Source organism: Hyperolius riggenbachi, chromosome 8, assembly GCF_040937935.1.
Source record: "Hyperolius riggenbachi isolate aHypRig1 chromosome 8, aHypRig1.pri, whole genome shotgun sequence".
Classification (NCBI taxonomy): domain Eukaryota; kingdom Metazoa; phylum Chordata; class Amphibia; order Anura; family Hyperoliidae; genus Hyperolius; species Hyperolius riggenbachi.
In genome coordinates this window covers 107,968,855-107,986,616 of record NC_090653.1, presented here as the reverse complement: position 1 = coordinate 107,986,616, position 17,762 = coordinate 107,968,855, and the positions used below count along the sequence as shown (strand labels likewise).

General features: G+C 47.3%; 1 long non-coding RNA gene across 1 annotated transcript; it reads right to left on the bottom strand.

Annotated features, from left to right (window-relative positions):
- Nucleotides 1–11,759: 11,759 nt before the first annotated feature.
- LOC137528289 (uncharacterized) lies at nucleotides 11,760–16,550 on the bottom strand. The gene is made up of 3 exons (XR_011023343.1): nucleotides 16,442–16,550; nucleotides 15,179–15,343; nucleotides 11,760–11,813 (listed from the first exon to the last, which is right to left on the bottom strand). It is a non-coding gene; the product is annotated as an uncharacterized lncRNA (long non-coding RNA).
- Nucleotides 16,551–17,762: the final 1,212 nt, after the last annotated feature.

Genomic DNA, 17,762 nt, shown 5'->3' with positions numbered 1-17,762 from the left:
ATCTCTGAGACTGCAGTAAGGTCTGAATCACCTGCTCCACAGATGACCATTAGAGTCGTGTTATTTGTATCTCTGAGACTGCAGTAAGGTCTGAATCACCTGCTCCACAGGTGACCGTTAGAACCGTATTTATCTGTCTGTACCTTCTAGCCCCACTAGGGGGCCTTGTGTCTAGTCTGTTCTGTTGGTGTCCTGAGTGTTCCTTACCAACTCCTGTGGTAAGGTCCTGTAAAACCATTAGAGTTTAGTGGTTACGCGGATCACCAATATTCAGTTATCTGAGTAGTGGCATTTATCGTCACACATAGCCTACCATCTACCATATCAAGCAATATCAGCCCCACTTTGGCAAGATTACAAATATAAAAAGATTGCATAAGCTATCCAGTTTTATGTGCCCTGATAAAGAAGGCCCAGTGTGGCCTAAATAATTGTCAGTACTCAGCTAATTTGCTTGCTTTCTAATTCACTATCTATTCATTAATCTGTCTATAGACCATATTCACTAAACTTCCGTGAAGCTCCCAGTGCATAGCAATGTTATCATTATCTTGCAAACTATGTAACTCGCATTGTACAATTAGTGCAACCCATATTACCTAGGTAATACTTGCATTGCGCAACACAAGTAGCAAAATCCGCATTGCCAAGGTAGCACCGATTACTTTCATTGTGCAACCCATGCTATGTAGTCTGCATAAGTAATGGTAAAATTGCTGGTTTAGGCAATAGGCCTAGCTGAACACTACAATTTTGAGTTTCTGAATCTTACCACAAACCTGCACAAACGTATCGTTCACAACAAGCCCGATTGACTTTAATGGCCGGCAAGCTTCTGAAAACTTCAGGGTATCTCTGCAGCAACAATTAAAAAAAGGTGTATAAAGTGTGCCAAATCCCGGAACGGCACACTTTGTATAAACAGGTGCAAAGGTGACACAGAGGGGGAAACTGGAGGCACAGGGGAGCACAGAGGAGGTACAGGGGACAGAGATGGCACAGTGTTCCAACTTAAGAGCAGATTCAGGTTAAGAACCAACCTACAGTCCCTATCTCGTTCGTTAAACGGGGACTACCGGTATTTATTATTTATTTATCACACTTTTTTGGGGCACACTGATATCAGCGATAACACAGCACGGTTGGTCACATAAGTGGTGCTGTGACATTGTGGGGGTAACACAGCATGCACTATGTCACAAATGTCAGACTATACATTTTTTTTCTGTGCAGTGACAGTGGGTTATAATGGTCATGCAGCCACACACTACACTGTATATGGGGGTGTTGTGTTGCTACAGCACAACACGCCACACAAAAGCAACAACAAATAATGACAGCAGGGTTAGGACTATGGAGGGGTTCCTAGCTGGTGAACTGCAAGTAGCAGAGCACCTAGGAAGCAGCTACAGACCACTTAGGGGGGAGGCAGCCCCTGGTACTGCAGGGGGGTCCAGAGGTGTGGGAGGGCCCAAACTAATAACCTAGTATCTCTTAATACTCCAGATCAAGTGTGTTTGTGGCTACACATGTGATGGGCAGGGATGCTCAGCAGAGCTCGAATATTCGAGTAGCTCGAATATTCGAGCTCTTTTTCAGCTATTCGAGCTCGGTATTCGAGCTCGAATAGCTGCAGCTATTTGAATGGGCTATTCGAGTGAACTCGAATAGCCCACTCACTATTCGCGCTATTCGAGCAAACAGCGCTATTCGAGCTCGAATACCGAGCTCGAATAGCGTCATAGCCCAGATTGATGTCCTTAGAGCCAATCAGAGGGCTCCCAGGCCCTCTGACGGCAGCCAATCACAGAGGGGGACCCTGGCCAGCCCCTACCCTATAAATAGCGGCCGCCATGTTCGGTTTTTCCGTCCTTGCTTGACTGTACAGAGAGAGATCTGCTCCTTTGTTCTTTGGCTTAGCAAGTGCTCTATTGTGGTCAATCACCTAGCGTTTTTGCTCACATACACCTGCTATATACACCTATATTGTTGTTAGCTAGATAGAGATTGTATTTTAGTTAGTAGCTTGTGTGTTACATAGAGACAGCTGCTGCTGCAGGCAAGCTTACACAGCTTTAGGCCTCAGGGCCTTGCCTGTGTGGGCAGCTGTCCTCCTGTCCTCTGTTAGTTTATTTCTCATCTATACCAGTGTTTCTGCTGTGTATTCTACCCTGTCTTGTCCTTTACTACTGAGTGATTATTGTATTTTGTAGTTATACTACTGTACTAGGGACACTCACTGTTACTGTTCATAGCTCCTGCGTGTGTGTGTGCGTGCACTGTCTGTAGTGTACACAGTACACAGTATTCCCTTCTACTGAATCATCTGATTACTACTGAATCTGATTATTGTATTTTCTAGTTGTACTTACTGTACTAGGGACACTCAGTCACTGTTCATAGGCTAGCTCCTGCGTGTGTGTGTGCGTGCACTGTCTGTAGTGTACACACACTCTATTTCCTTCTACTGAATCTGATTACTACTGATTATTGTATTTTCTAGTTAGTGTACTAGGGGACACACTCAATGTTCACTGTTCACACTTACTGATTACTGATTATTGTATTTTGTATTTGTACTGTACTAGTAATCACTTAGCGATCTAATCACTTAGTGATTAGTGTCACCTCACCCACCAACCCACTCCATTAAAGTACCCCACTTTTTCACCCGCCCTTTTAAAAAACTTTTTTGTTTACGCCCAAAACATCTAAGATGTCTGGAAGTGGCAGCCAGCGCGGTTTGGGCAAGGGGAAGGGCAGCAAGGGAATCAGGAGGAGAGGGAGCAGCATTGTGGCAAGCCGCGCCACCATGCACAGTTCCGCAGCAGCAGCAGCTGCGTCAGTGGCTAACATTCCGCCTATAGCCACTGGCTGTGGACGCCTTGGGCGCCCAGCAGGAGCATCTGCAACTCACGCTGCAGAGACACAGCAGCAGCGTGTAATACCTGCTCCTATTTTCCTCCAGCCGGGTCGGAAACGTCCCATTGAGGAAAAGGATGCAGCCACTGTGGTGCAACTGATGACGGAGGATGAGCAGCCCGCCATCAGCTCTGCATCCGAGGCCTCCACCCTCACCACCACCACCCCTGTTCGCAGCAGCCACCCAGCAGGGCCTGGGGAGGAGGCCAGTTCACCGTCAGTTGGCGACCTGTCATTCAGCAGTCTTTTGACCCCAGGCATCATGAGTCAATTGTCTGCTGTTGTTGGCGATTTTGAGGAGGAGATGCTGATGGGCACTTTGGGGGAGGAGGGATTGGACAGCAAGACTGTGGCGACAGTCAAGCAGCCCATCCATGCATCAGGAGAGGAGTTTGGGGGGTCATCATCCCAGCAGGACATGTTTCAGGAGGGGGAGGATAATGATGATGATGATGACAGGGTGACGGACAAAGACTGGGTGCCACCACCAGCACCTGGGGATGTCATCATCAGCAGCTCTGAGGAGGAGGAGGAGGATGCGCTTGTGGGCCTTGCAAGGAGGCGCATCATTGCAAGCATTGACAGCAGTAGGCAGGTCCCACAGCCTGCTGGTGTCTCAGGCTCAGCAGCAGCAGCATCTGCCAGTACCACCACCAGCCGCACCCAAGCCCTCCCCCCAACCACCACAGGGAGACAGGCAGCAGCGGCTCCAGGCCGTAGGGGGTTTTTCTTGTCACCAATCTGGCAATTTTTCATCATGCCCACAGTTTACAGCAAGTACGCCACTTGCAACCACTGTCAGCGGAAGTTGAGCAGAGGTGCAGACCCCTTAAAGTTCAGCACCAGCTCTCTCATCAACCATCTTGCTGCTAAACATTACCACCAGCATGAGGAGTTCCAGAGGCTGAAGGCATCTGGTGCTGGCAGTGGCACCACACCCATCACTGCACAGCCTTCAGCAGCAGCAGCAGCAACAGCAGCCACCCGCCCTCCTGCTCCTCCAGCACCACCAGCAGGAGTGCGGAAACGCACTGCTCCTCCCCCCTCTGCAACTCCTGCCGCCGACACTGAGGCCTGTTCTGGCAGCCAGTCCTTAGTGGCCTCCTCTGCTGTCTCCGCTGATTCCCGTGCTAGCAAAAGGCGACGCCAGAGCCTTTTGAGCGAGTCCTTCCAGGGGGTGGTTAGGGCTCTGCCTCCCAGCAGCCGTCGCGTGCGGCAGCTGAACGGCTTGCTGGCACGGGCCATGTGCTCCCAACTCCTGCCGTACACGCTAGTGCAGGAGGGGAGCGACATGCGTGCGCTGCTTGCTTGTGCAGCCCCAGACTGGCAGCTCCCCAGCAGACACTTCTTCGCCCGCCAGGTCACTGCACCGCTTTGTCATTTCCAATGTGGAGTGAGGGCTGGAGCACGCGGTTGGTGAAAGGGTCCACGTCACCATGGACTCCTGGAGCAGCCGCTTCGGGACAGGCCGCTACCTGTCCTTCACTGTCCACTGGGTCAGCTTGGTGGAAGGGGGTGAGGATGGGAGAGCAGCAGCGGGCACAGCAGCAGCAGCAGCAACACAGTGGGTGGTGCCACCCTGCAGGGTCAGGGAAACTGCAGCAGGTTCCTCCGATCCTCTGCCATCCTCCGGCACACCTGGCCAAACCCCCCGCCTCAGCAGCAGCGTGAAGCCACGCCACTGCCAAGCGCTGCTGCAGTTGGTCAGCCTTGGGAAGACCAAACTGACGGCAACCCATGTGTTGGCCAAACTCCAGGAGCAAGAGAGGATTTGGCTGACCCCCAGAGGCCTCAGAGTCGGAGAGGTGGTGGCCGACAATGGGGCCAATCTGGTTGCCGCAATCGACAGGGGAAACCTGACCCACATCCCCTGTCTTGCCCACGTGCTGAACCTGGTGGTGCAGAAGTTCTTGCGCACCTACCAGGGGATGGGCGAACTGCTGGAAACGGCAAGGAATGCTGTGCGTCACTTCCGGAGCTCGCCTGCAGCCTCTGCGAGCCTGGAAGACGTGCAAAAGGAGCTGGAGCTGCCACGCCATCGGCTGATCCTTGACGTTCCAACTCGCTGGAACTCCACCCTGGCGATGTTGGAGCGTCTGGTTGAACAGAAGCACGCTGTCAACCAGTACCTTGCCCTGGCCACTGTGTCCACCGCTCAGAAAAGGGACAAGACCAGCAACATCCCATCCATCATCCCCGATGACGACTGGGGGCACATGCAGCAGGTGTGCTTAGTGCTGGCTCCCTTTCTGCAGGCCACCAACATGGTGAGCAGGGACCATGCTATGGTGTGCGAGTGGGTGCCCCTGGTTTGTCTGCTGAACAGGGCCCTCGATGCTTTGCTGGAACAGGGAGCGGCAGCCTTGGCCCAGCAGGAGCGGCATGCAGCTGCACAGTCCACCTCTGAGGGGGAGGAGGAGGAGGACTTGGTAGAGGTCCCTGACCTTGCTGCTGATGAGGGGGATCAGCACAGTGCAGCTGAGTTGGTGCGGGGGTGGAGAGAGGATGAGGCGGCAGAGGAGGAGGATGAGGACAGCACTGCCGTCGATGTGCCAGCACACGTGGCCCACCTCTTCCCAATGGCAGCGCACATGCTGACGTGCCTGCGCAGGGACCCCAGGGTGATCCAGATGAAGCAGAGGGAGGGCATCTGGATCAGCATGTGTTGGACCCGCGCCTCAAGGGGAAGTTGAGCCAGTTCCTGCCTCCTACAGGAGGAGACCCAGCGCAACAAATAAGGAGCTTGCAGCAGGCCCTTGTTGAGCGCTTGGAGGAAGCCTTCCCCCAGCCTTCCACCCCCACTGTCCAGCCAGCACAGAGGCAGCAGCAGGTGCCTGCATCCAGCAGCAAGCGCCCCACAGACCTGCTGTCTCTCAGCAACGAGCTCTACAGGACTGTAGAGGCTCCAGCAGTGACAAGAGAGGAGGTGCATGCAGCAGCATCCTACTCCGGTCACAGCCAGCGCCTGACCCGCATGGTGGCTGACTACATGGGGTCCTACAGCGGGCTTGACAGCGATGCCCCTGTTGATCCCATGGAGTATTGGGTCAAGCGCCTGGAGATCTGGAGCGAGCTGGCGCAGTACGCCCTGGAAGTGCTGTCCTGTCCTCCTTCCAGCGTGCTGTCCGAGCGCTGCTTCAGTGCAGCTGGTGGCGTGGTCACCGAGAAACGCTCACGTCTGTCTCACAAGTCTGTGGACAGACTGACGTTTCTCAAGATGAACCAGGCGTGGGTGGAAGGTGAGTTCCTAGCCCCTGTTGTCGGCGAGAGGGGGACATGAACTGGCTGCCGGAACCATCGTTAATATGCCTTACCACCCTTTACCACCTCCTGGCTCCTGCTCACTACCAAGCCAGCCTGGTTCAGTTTGACTATTACGTCGCCTGTAGCCACACATTTTATACCTACAGTGGGCTGCTGTGTACTGCCCTTCTGCTGTCTGTCTGTGTTTCCCACTGCCAGGGTACACAGATTTACCTTCTGCTGCCACTCTGCCACCAGCTATGACGTCCAACAATAGCTATATGTGTAATTTGCTGTAAAAAAAAAAAAAAAAAACAATAAAAAAAAAAAGTTTAATTTTTCTGAGGTGCCCGGGTTGAAAACTGTGTTGTCCCAGTTGTGTATAGGACACGATGTGGGCTGCACGACCGCTGTCTGGGACCTCCTGTATCACCGCTAGGTACCAGGGCTATTATGTCACGCTGCCTACCTGCTGCCACACTCACACTACTCCTCCATTCCTCCTGCTGCTGTCTGTCTGTGTTTCCCGCTGCCAGGGTACACAGATTTACCTTCTGCTGCCACTCTGCCACCAGCTATTACGTCCAACAATAGCTATATGTGTAATTTGCTGTAAAAAAAACAAAAAACAAAACAATAAAATAAATAAAATATAAATAAATAAAAATATATATACTTTTTAATACTTTGTGATATTATTTTTAGAGGTGCCCGGGTTGAAAACTGCGTTGTTCAAGTTGTGTATTGGACACGATGTGGGCTTCACGACCGCTGTCTGGAACCTCATGCTGTGTATTTACGGCCTGGTACCACCGCTAGGTATCACAGCCTATTATGTCTCGCTGCCTGCCTCATTGACTGCCTGCTGCCACATAATCATCCTCCTCCTACTGCTGCTGCTGAATTTACCTCCTGCTGTCTGTGTGTTTTCACTGCCAGGGAGCACATACAATGGCGCTTCCACCATGCGCCACCAGCTATTTATTACGCTCAAAAATAGCTGCATTTCTTTTAAAAAAATATAGAAGAGAAATAAGTGAAGAAGAAGAAGACGATATAGAAGAAGAAGAAGATATAGAAAAAGAAGAAGAAGAAGAAGAAGGAGAAGAAGAAGAAGATATAGAAAAAGAAGAAGAAGAAGAAGAAGAAATAGAAAAACAATAATAAGAAGAAGATATAGAAAAAGAAGAAGAAGAAATAGAAAAATATTAATAATAAGAAGATATAGAAAAAGAAGATATAGAAAAAGAAGATGAAGAAGAAGATGAAGAAGATGAAGAAGAAGAAGATGAAGAAGAAGATGAAGAAGAAGAAGGTGAAGAAGAAGAAGAAGAAGAAGAAGAAGAAGAAGAAGAAGAAGATGAAGAAGATGAAGAAGAAGAAGATGAAGATGAAGATGAAGAAGAAGAAGAAGAAGAAGAAGAAGAAGAAGAAGATATAGAAGAAGAAGAAGAAGATATAGAATAAGAAGAAGAAGTATATACAGTACTGAACAAAATTTTGGACACAACTTCTCTTTCCACCTTTTTTTTTTTTTTTTAAAGGAACATCCCCACATAATCACTTGCTGTTGTTACTTGGAAAAAAAGATGTTTCTTGCATCATTCACCCCCAAAACAAGTGTTGGAAGCTATTTAAGGCCAATTCGAATAGTCAGCTCGAATAATGAGCTTGAATACCGACTCGAATAGTGAGCTCGAATTTCGAGGTCGAATCGAATAGTAAAAAATATTCGACTCGAATATTTGACCCGAACTCGAATAATTTACTATTCGAATTCGACCTAACTCGAATAATAAAAACGGGTATCCGAGCATCACTGGTGATGGGTGTGAAGTTCCTGATGGCCACACTAGTTTTATGACCCTTGTATGATAAAGCCCCATGTTGTGAGGGTCACCAAGGGGAGGCAAGGGAAGGATTGTGATCATTAAGGAGGGCCCCATCAAAGTTTTGCTGCAGGGCCCCATGGTTTATAGTTATTCCCCTGGCATAATATCAAACAACAGCCTATCTCTCACTCCTCTCCCTAAACCGACTAATGCAGAATGAAAATGGGATTGTGCCGTTTATGGGGGAGAGGGGGAGTGGGCCAAGAGGTGATCAGGTCTAATTGGCCATCCTGTCCCACCTGACTTCGGGGGAGGGTCAAAAAATGGTCAAAGTATAGGATTGGTGCAAACAGCCCGCATCCTGCATACTACTCCCGGGCACGCCAGTACTGCATGTTCGCTGGGAACTTTTCCCCCGGCAAATGCTTTCAGTCATCGCTATTAGGGAATATGGCCCTATTTATGTATCTAACGGTCCAATCCAATTCACTTTTTCTCCTAAGTTTTCTCCAAGGTGATATTTTCACGTCTTATCAAAATTGCCTTTTAAGCCACCAGCAAGCAAGAAAATACTTTTGACAGTACATTTTCACTTACTTTTTGGTACTTTTTCATCTGTCTGTCTGTCTGTCTGTCTGTCTGTCTGTCTTAGTATCACAAACTAATTTACGTTTAATTCTGAATTCATTAATGTGAAGATCAATCTTTTAATATCATGAAAGACAGTGTATCTCTATACAACTGAATGCCCCTTTTTTAGCCTGTTACAATGAACAGAGTGAACACTTTATACAGTTTTCTTGGTTTCATGCTTGGAGAGGAAATTGAAGGGGAAGGCTTGTCTCCCCTTGTAAAGTAGTGAGAGGTCATGTTCTTAAGTGGAGTGATTGGAAGTACTTAACTTTTTGCTACTACAGAGGCTCGTTGAGTTCTTCTATAAGGGTCTTTGAAGGTTTACATTACAGAGGGAGGTTAATTTTGAGGTGGTAACATTTTTCTCTTTCCTTCCAGGTTCATCTACAAAAAGAGTTTAAACATCAATTGGTCTTTCTTTCTGACCATTTTCTTCAATTTTCGTACACTCTGTTTTTTAAGTGTGCAGTAAAGGTCCACTTTTAACTTTTCATGTAATATGTGGCAAAACCTTTATAAAAGCTAAAACACTTCATTTGAAAAAAAAAAGTGTTTTTTTTTCTTTACCATTGTCCTGGAGATGAACTAAAAAAAAAAGCTCATATTACACCTAAATTTAGACACCCTTTTAACACAAGGTCTTATTTAAAGATTTGTCCATATACCCTCACAATGTCTGAGTGATTTGGTTGTTTGAGCACTCGGCACGGCACATAATAAATCACAACAGTCATAACCAGGGACAAATTCTCCTACTTAAAATTTGTTTTTCAATACAATAAAAAAAAGTTAACCTTTATTAAATTATATACATACAGAGCACGACCTGGCCAGCCCAGAGCCGCCCACGAAGCCAGCTTATTCCTGTTCTACCTATATTTTTCCTTACAATTACTATTACGTAAAAGTTTTTTGTTCAGTTATTTTTAAGGACTCAATCTTTGTGAATGAAAATTGGAATATTTAGTTCTCTTTTAACCAGTTTGGGACTGCAGTAAGTAGCATATACACCGCATCTGCGGCTCTCTAACTCTGATGGGGCATCGACCCTACACTGTGGCTTACTGCGGTGTCGAGCTGATCACTCTTCCTGGAGGAAGTAAACTCGCTGTCATGTGACAGCCGAGCCTCCTCCTATCGGTCGGAAGCTGTTTTAATTGGCTTCTGACCTCCTAATCGCTGTGAGCCAATCACAGTGTATAGGAAATGAAAAAAGAAAAAACAGCCTCTGGTCATTAAAGGGGACAGAGAGGTTAAAGAAACACAAAACTCAGCTGTCAAATAAATTGGTACAAAGGGTTTAAAGGACACCCAAGACGTAAATAAAGTAATGAAATAAACAATTGTATTTATCCTCCTTCTCCTAAAAATGACTTTTTAGGATATACCACAGTTTTATTTTCTATTTAAGTCTAAGTGATTAGCATCTGACACTTGCTTTTCAGTGGAGCGCAGACGCTAGGACAGAGGAGGCGGGGTAGTGTGTGTACTTGCCCATAATTATGCGCCTGGCAGAAGCGAAGACTATCCGGGTTAAAGGTCAGCCATGTCGCGAGGACACCAGGAGGTATAGGAAAAGACCGGTGGCTGACTGCAGGGAACGAGAGGCCCCATAAGTAAGACTTTTAACCCCCTATGCACTGCATCTTACATTTTTACCAGAGCCTTTCAGCTCTGGTATTAAGGCTTTGGCGTAACTGAGTGATGGGAACATGCATAACATCTCTCAAAGCTGAGCAGGGACATCCCACATAGAGTGAAGACCGCGGAGGAGATTAGAACATAAGAAACTGAAAATAAGGTACGAGACCCGCCAGGCCTTACACTTGTCAAGTCCATTTTATTTACTATCGCCTTCTACTGTTGTTAGTGGTATGATTATCAGCTGGCAGCTGGCTAGTAAGGTCATCTCTGATCTCTGTTTGCTCAAGATATACCTTCCTGGTTTCTTATTTTAACCACTTCCGGATACCGGGTGGTTTTGCTGATCGGTGCTGCGTGGGCTCTCCAGCCCGCAGCACCGATCAGCTAGCAGCCAGGCCGATCAGACTTCCCCCCTTTTTTCCCCACTAGGGGGATGTCCTGCTGGGGGGGTCTGATCGCCACCGGCTGCTTGCGCTTGCGGGGGGGGGCTCTCTTCAAAGCCCCCCTCCGCAGCGCTTCCTGGCCGCCTTCCCCTTCCCTCCCTCTACCTCCCCCTGTGAGTGGCGCAGGACGGAATTCCGTCCTGCGCCGGATAGGATAGGCTTCAGCCTATCAGGTGCCGGCGGTCCCCGGCCAATCAGAGGCCGGGGATCGCCGATCTCCGCCACGGCGCTGCTGCGCAGCAGCGCCGTATACATGTAAACACCGGGGAAGATCTTCCCCGTGTGTTTACATTTACCCTGCGAGCCACGATCGGAGGCTCGCAGGGTGTTCACGGAGACACCCTCCGTGAACTGACATGGAACGGCCGCTCATGCGAGCGGCCGTTTCCATGCAATCCACTTCAGGATTCAGGGGCGTAGTTAAGCGTACGCCGAATCCTGAAGTGGTTAATGTACTTTTCTCTCCCAAGTTCTACGACACAAAGTTACCGAAAAAAAGTAACCTCTGCAGCTATGAAAGCTTGCTAAATCTACAGACTTCTTCCTGAACCTGGGCTGGGTGCCAGGTTTTAACTCCTTTTCCTTGACCTCCTTCTGTTTCTCAGGACTGTGGTGAACTGATTGTCTACCTCTCTGCTTGGCTGGTTATTATTATAATGATGACAGAAGAACAGAAGAAATCAGAAAAAAAGAATATTGCAAAACAGGTGCAAATTAAGACAATGGATTTTAATGAAATAGAACAAAACAGGTGTATTTATTTCATTGAAATATTTGAATTGTTTTTTTTTTTATGTTTGTATGGTGATATTGTTTTTAAACCCTTTATGGTAAATATGTACCACATCTTTTACCTATTTATTTAGGAGTTGACCCTATAGTGCCAAAAACTCACCAAATTATTACCTCTACCTCCTCCTGGGCTACAGAGGTGGGCAAGAACATTAGAAAATGACTGCTTTACATACGAGTTGGAGACCATTTTCCACCTACCATTTAATCAACCCTCCATACTCCTCTGCCACTGTTGCCATGGCAGAATGCGGTATCCTTGGAATTTGTCTGCCTTTTCACATATGCCCCCGCATTTCATGATCTAAACATCATTGGGAAAAAAGTATTGGTGACCATGAAAACACTTTGTTCTGTATTGTAACATGACAACAGAACCTTTAAATGAAGCAAAGTCTATAATGTGAAGTAAATGAGGTATGGTTCAGTGTCAGCAATGGAGGACTTCATTTATGAGAATTGTCCAGTTTTAGATAAAACATTGGACCCATATAGAATGTTAAATGTGAAGTTGCCCAGTTGAAGTTTCCACATAAGATATGAAGGGGCTCATTACAGTTGGAAGTTCACCAAAAGTTTACTTTTAAATTTGAGTGAAGGTGGGGTTGTAAAGGTCTTCTTGTGATACATTAAAAAAATTAAACTCAGATCATTGGGTACATGAATGGAGGAGTAATATGGGTATGATTTTTTTTCAAAGTGACTTAAAAACCCTATGCAATCAAGTAACAGAACAGAATATACACATCTCGTACTCCTACATTAACCTCCTTAGTGGTATGGACGAGCTCAGCTCATCCATTACCGCCGGAGGGTGCTGCTCAGGCCCTGCTGGGCCGATTTTGTTGAAATAAAAAGGAGCACATGCAGTCGGCACTTTGCCAGCCGCGTGTGCTACCTGATCGCCGCCGCAGTGCGGCGATCCGCCGAGTGCAGCGGCGAAAGAGGGTCCCCCCAGCCGCCCGAGCCCAGCGCAGCTGGAACAAACAGTTCTGGCCAGCGCTAAGGGCTGGATCGGAGGCGGCTGACGTCAGGACGTCGGCTGACGTCCATGACGTCACTCCGCTCGTCGCCATGGAGACGAGGAAAGCAAAACAAGGAAGGCCGCTCATTGTGGCCTTCCTTGTTACTTCTGATTGCCGGAGGCGATCAGAAGTATGCATTGGGAGCGCCCTCTAGTGGGCTTTCATGCAGCCAACTTTCAGTTGGCTGCATGTAATAGTATTTTTTTTATTAAAAAAAAAACCCTCCCGCAGCCGCCCTGGCGATCTTAATAGAACGCTAGGTAGGTTAATAGTGCCACTGAAGAACAGGACACAAAGCTGTTGGCATGGGTACAATCACAGAACTCGGAAGCCCTGGACCAATCAGAGAATGCATAATTTTTCTTTGAAAATCTGATTGCTGTGGTAATTTTAGACCTATCACAAGACTACCGAGTATTTCTGAGTCGTGTGATTGGCCTAAAATGTCTGTGGGATTCTTAATACTGGTAAAATTCTGCATTCCTTGATTGGTCCAATACTTCCGAGTCAACTCAGAAGTATTTGGCCAATTAGGGAATGCAAAAAGACTCCTGGGAAATCGGAACTCAGAAATCTGAAAATCAGAAATCAGAAAATTGGAAATATGCAGAATTGCTAATCGGCATTGGTGGAAAATGGAAATCAGAATTTCTGTGGAATCAGAATTCTGCATTTCCAACTATCTCTATTAACATCATTCTTAGTGATTTTTGTATAGCCAAATGTCTGCTTGACAATGTTGTTAGTGATCTGCAGAGAGTTGGATCACTGACCACTGACTGGTATTGTCAGACAAGAGAAATTCCCACAACAGAACACCCCCACTCGTCCTTATCTCTTCTCTTTCCATAGAACAGAGCAGTATATAATAGTGTGTCTATATAGTGTGTCTATATAATTATTTCCTAAACTGTCTCCTGAAACAATTACTAAGAATAGCTTTGGATGACATATTTTAAGCCTGTGTATATGCCTTACTGTTTAGTAAATTAGACCCACAGTGTATAAATCCTTGAGAAATACCTGTTTGTGACTCGTAACCTAGTGGAAAAGGGCCCTTACGATCTGGTCACATTTTATTCATTCTAAGGAGTAAAAAAGAACCCTGCATTTTCAAGTCACTAGAGCAGGGGTGTCAAACTCCATCATGTAAGGGGGCAAAAATAGTCTAAGGGTGCATACACACGGGTTACGCGGGTGGCATGCACGTGTTGCGGCGACATGTCGCCCGTGTGTATGATGTGCGCGCCCCTAAACATTGCTAGTCGGAGCTGTTGCCGGGCGATTGACTTGGTCAATCGCCGGCAACAGCTGTCGCTGCAACTTCGCTGCAACTGTCGCCAGTCCCGCGTGTGTATGCGGACCAGCGACAGGAGACCTACGCGAGTGAATGGAGCATCCGGCCAGGGGATGCTCCATTCACAGAAACTTCTGCCGCATCTCTGCCTTTCTGGCGAGACATGTGGACAGCTGTTGCCGGCAGGGAGCTATCGCTCCCTGGTCGCTTGTATACATGCAACAGGGGACAATTGTCTCCCGTGTGTATGTAGCTTAAGGCATGGGCCGTATTGTTTAGTAAGATTTTACATTTATTGGACAGTCTCAAAGTGGAAAAACTATAGCTACTCTAATCGTCCTGGCAGACACACACTCTATGCTGCATACCTCTTGCCTTGAATGCGTGTCATGTGATTGGTAGCTGGAGGTATGGAAGCACATAGGGCTTGATTCACTAATGTTAGCGCTGCGTAACAGTGAGAGTTATCAGCTGTTACGAGCACTATAGAAATAAATGTGCCTTAATCACTGTCATTGCAGCTACAAGCCCTATTGGCATCATAGCGTGCGTAATGGGGGATCGGGCAGTCAGCGTACGCTATGCTGAATTGCAGCATAGCGAACGCCATTAACATAACGTGGTTCCACTCCTCCCGGCATCATCACTAGCGGGTCCAGTCACTTTAAAGGACTTGATCCCCACACTGATTGGCCCAATAGGCTGTCTGTCAAGCTGACTGCCCGACCCCCATTACGCACGCTATGATGCCAACAGGGCTTGTAGTGTGCAATGACAGTAATTAAGGCAGGCTTACTTTCATAGTGCTGATGAATCTCACTGGTACGCAGTGCTAACATTACAACAGACATTCTATAAAAATTACAGGGGAGAGGGTGACGGGGAAAGGTGTGAGTGTTTTATCAGGAGGGGGGGGGGGGATTTGAGGAAGGGTTGTTGCATCCAAGGGAGCCACACGCTAATTTTGCAGGGAGGTTCAGTGGGATGTTGCTGCACCCAAGCTCAAACTGACAATGTTTTCACCAAAAATACTGTCATCCTGTGGACGAGAGGGCAGTTAACTGTTGTTCTTTTACTGCTTACATTGATGCACAGATAAAGCCCTTGAGGGCCACCTAAAATGGCAAGGAGGGACGCAACTGGCCCGTGGGCCTTGTGCACTAGAAGGTAAAGGGATATGTATCTGGCACTGCTTGCACCTTTGGTTGGCTGGACAGCTCAGATTGGTTTTCAGAATGGAAGAACCGGGTTATGATTTTCACACAAGCCTAAACACTGAATGGATTGAGGTGAATACAGGAGCCCAGGTCAGTTAAATAATAATGAGTTTTCTATAAGTCCACTCACCGTTTGAAAAATGATGTAAAGCCAGTGATCTTTGCCCTCACACACTTTCTTTATCGCTGAACCCCAAGGCTCTGGATGCGCCTCTCAATGGATTCATTCACTTTCAGTGAAGACTCAGTTTATAGATAATTCATGAGCTGCAGCTTCAGCGTGAAAGCAGGCGGCCTAGAAACACAGGGCACAGGTTTTATATAAAGCCTGACTCCAGGCAAAGATCTCAATATACCATCTGAAAGCTTAGTAATCAGAATGCCTAAATATCACTGATATGTGTCAAGTTAGAATACTACAGTTCAAATCCTGATTTAAAAATATTGTCATGTGACTTGAAACATTAGAGGGAAATTAGTTAGTTAGCATCAGGTTCTGAGGCTTGGGCTGTCAAGTCTCAGAATCATGCTGTTTCAGATCATAAGGGGCAGCGCATAGACAGACCGCATCTTATACCATGGAAGTCCATAGTGCAAACACTGGCTGGTCAAGGAGTACCTTTAGCTAATAAAAGAGCTTCTATAAAGATAAGAAATAGCTCTACTACTAATTAACCATACAGAATTCATGTAACATTTATGTCTGAAGATGGCTTCACATTTTCTAAGGCTTTTGGACTTTGGAACAGAAGTGTGTAACATTATGATTGTACACTCAAAACAAGTGAGGCCCTAAAAACACCCAATCTGGAGATTGGCCTCTTTCATTGGTGGAATAAAGGGTAAGTCGTTTAGCCCCCATAAAGGGTACACAAACTCCTGATCTGGAGCTTGGCCTCTTATATTGGTGGGAGGAAGGGTGAGTAGTTCAAGCCCCCTACTGCCCTGCACCCAAGCACCCCCACCAACTGCCAACACCCCAAAAGCTCAAGGTGCATACATTTTTTTTGTTTTGTTTTTTACTTAAATAGAATAATGCTGGCCCAGGAATGTATCTGGTTTATTTAATTCAGGATTTAATCACTAACCATTTCCCCTCCTGCAGGATGATTATCTACATACCTGAAAACTTCACTTTTGTTCCTAAACACGTAGATACTCGTCTCCTCAGTGTCATGCAGCAGTGAACAGATTGGTGAATGGGAACATGTGTTCCCGAAGCCAATCAGTGTCTAATGAATGAATGAATGAATAATCACAAACAAACAAACTGTCACTTCCTGCTAGTTAGACAGAAGACTGCATGAGAACATCTAGTGAACAAAAAAGAATATTAGATTTCAAAAAAAAATTACAAAAGACATTTCCTATACATAGATACAGATATACATACTTGTGTATTTTCTTTGCCGCTTGTGATTATCGTGTCGCTGCCATTCATTTATGTTACCATCCTGTCAATCCGTGATCGGTGAATGGGAACAGCTGTTCCCAAAGCTGATCACAGAGCCTGTGATGAATGAAAGTCGGTGTCAGCGAGACGAAGTGAAAGTAAAACAGATACACATAACCAGTGCAGTTTCTAGGCTAAAATGCATCCAGGGCGAGGGTGTAAAAATTGTGCCCCCCCCGAGCAAGGTATGGGTGCCCGCAGTATAGGTTAGCCAGGTCTAGTTGCACTTAGTATAGGTCCCCCCAGTATAGGTAGCCAAGAATAGGTGCGCCAGTATAGTTGCCCCAGTATAGGTTAGCCAGGTAGGTGCCTCCAGTATAGGTAGCCAGTATAGTTGCCCCCAGTATAGGTTAGATAGGCAGGCGCCCCCGGTATAAGTTAGATAGGTAGGTGCCCCAGTACAGGTTAGCTAGGTGGGTGCCTCTAATATAGTTAGCCAGAATAGTTGCCCCCAGCATAGGTTAGATAGGTAGGTGCCCCCAGTATAGGTTATTTAGGTAGGTGCCTGCAATATAGGTAGCCAGTATAGTTGCCATCTGTATAAGCTAGCTAGGTAGGTGCCCCCAATACAGGTTAGATAAGTGCCCCCAGTATAGGTTAGATAGGTAGCTGCCCCCCAGTATAGGTTAGATAGGTAGCTGCCCCCCCAGTATAGGTTAGATAGGTAGGTGCCCCTCAGTATAAGTTAGATAGGTAGCTGCCCCCCAGTGTAGGTTAGATTAGGTAGGTGCCCCCCAGTATAGGTTAGATTAGGTAGCTGCCCCCGCGTAGGTTAGATTAGGTAGGTGCCCCCCAGTATAGGTTAGATAGGTAGCTTCCCCCCAGTGTAGGTTAGATTAGGTAGGTGCCCCCCAGTATAGGTTAGATAGGTATCTGCCCCCCAGCGTAGGCTAGATTAGGTAGGTGCCCCCCAGTAGGTTAGATTAGGTAGGTGCCCCCCAGTATAGGTTAGATAGGTAGCTTCCCCCCAGCATAGGTTAGATTAGGTAGGTTCCCCCCAGTATAGTTTAGATAGGTAGCTGCCCCCCAGAGTAGGTTAGATTAGGTAGGTGCCCCCCCCAGTATAGGTTAGATAGGTAGCTGCCCCCCAGCGTAGGTTAGATTAGGTAGGTGCCCCCCAGTATAGGTTAGATATTTAGCTGTCCCCTATAATGGAGGGGGGAGCCGGAGCCGCGGGGAGGGCAGCCCGACCTCTCCCTCCCTCTCCTCTCCCGGGCGCCCTCCGTGCTCCCCCCTCAGATGCATAGTCAGTGAGCAGTCA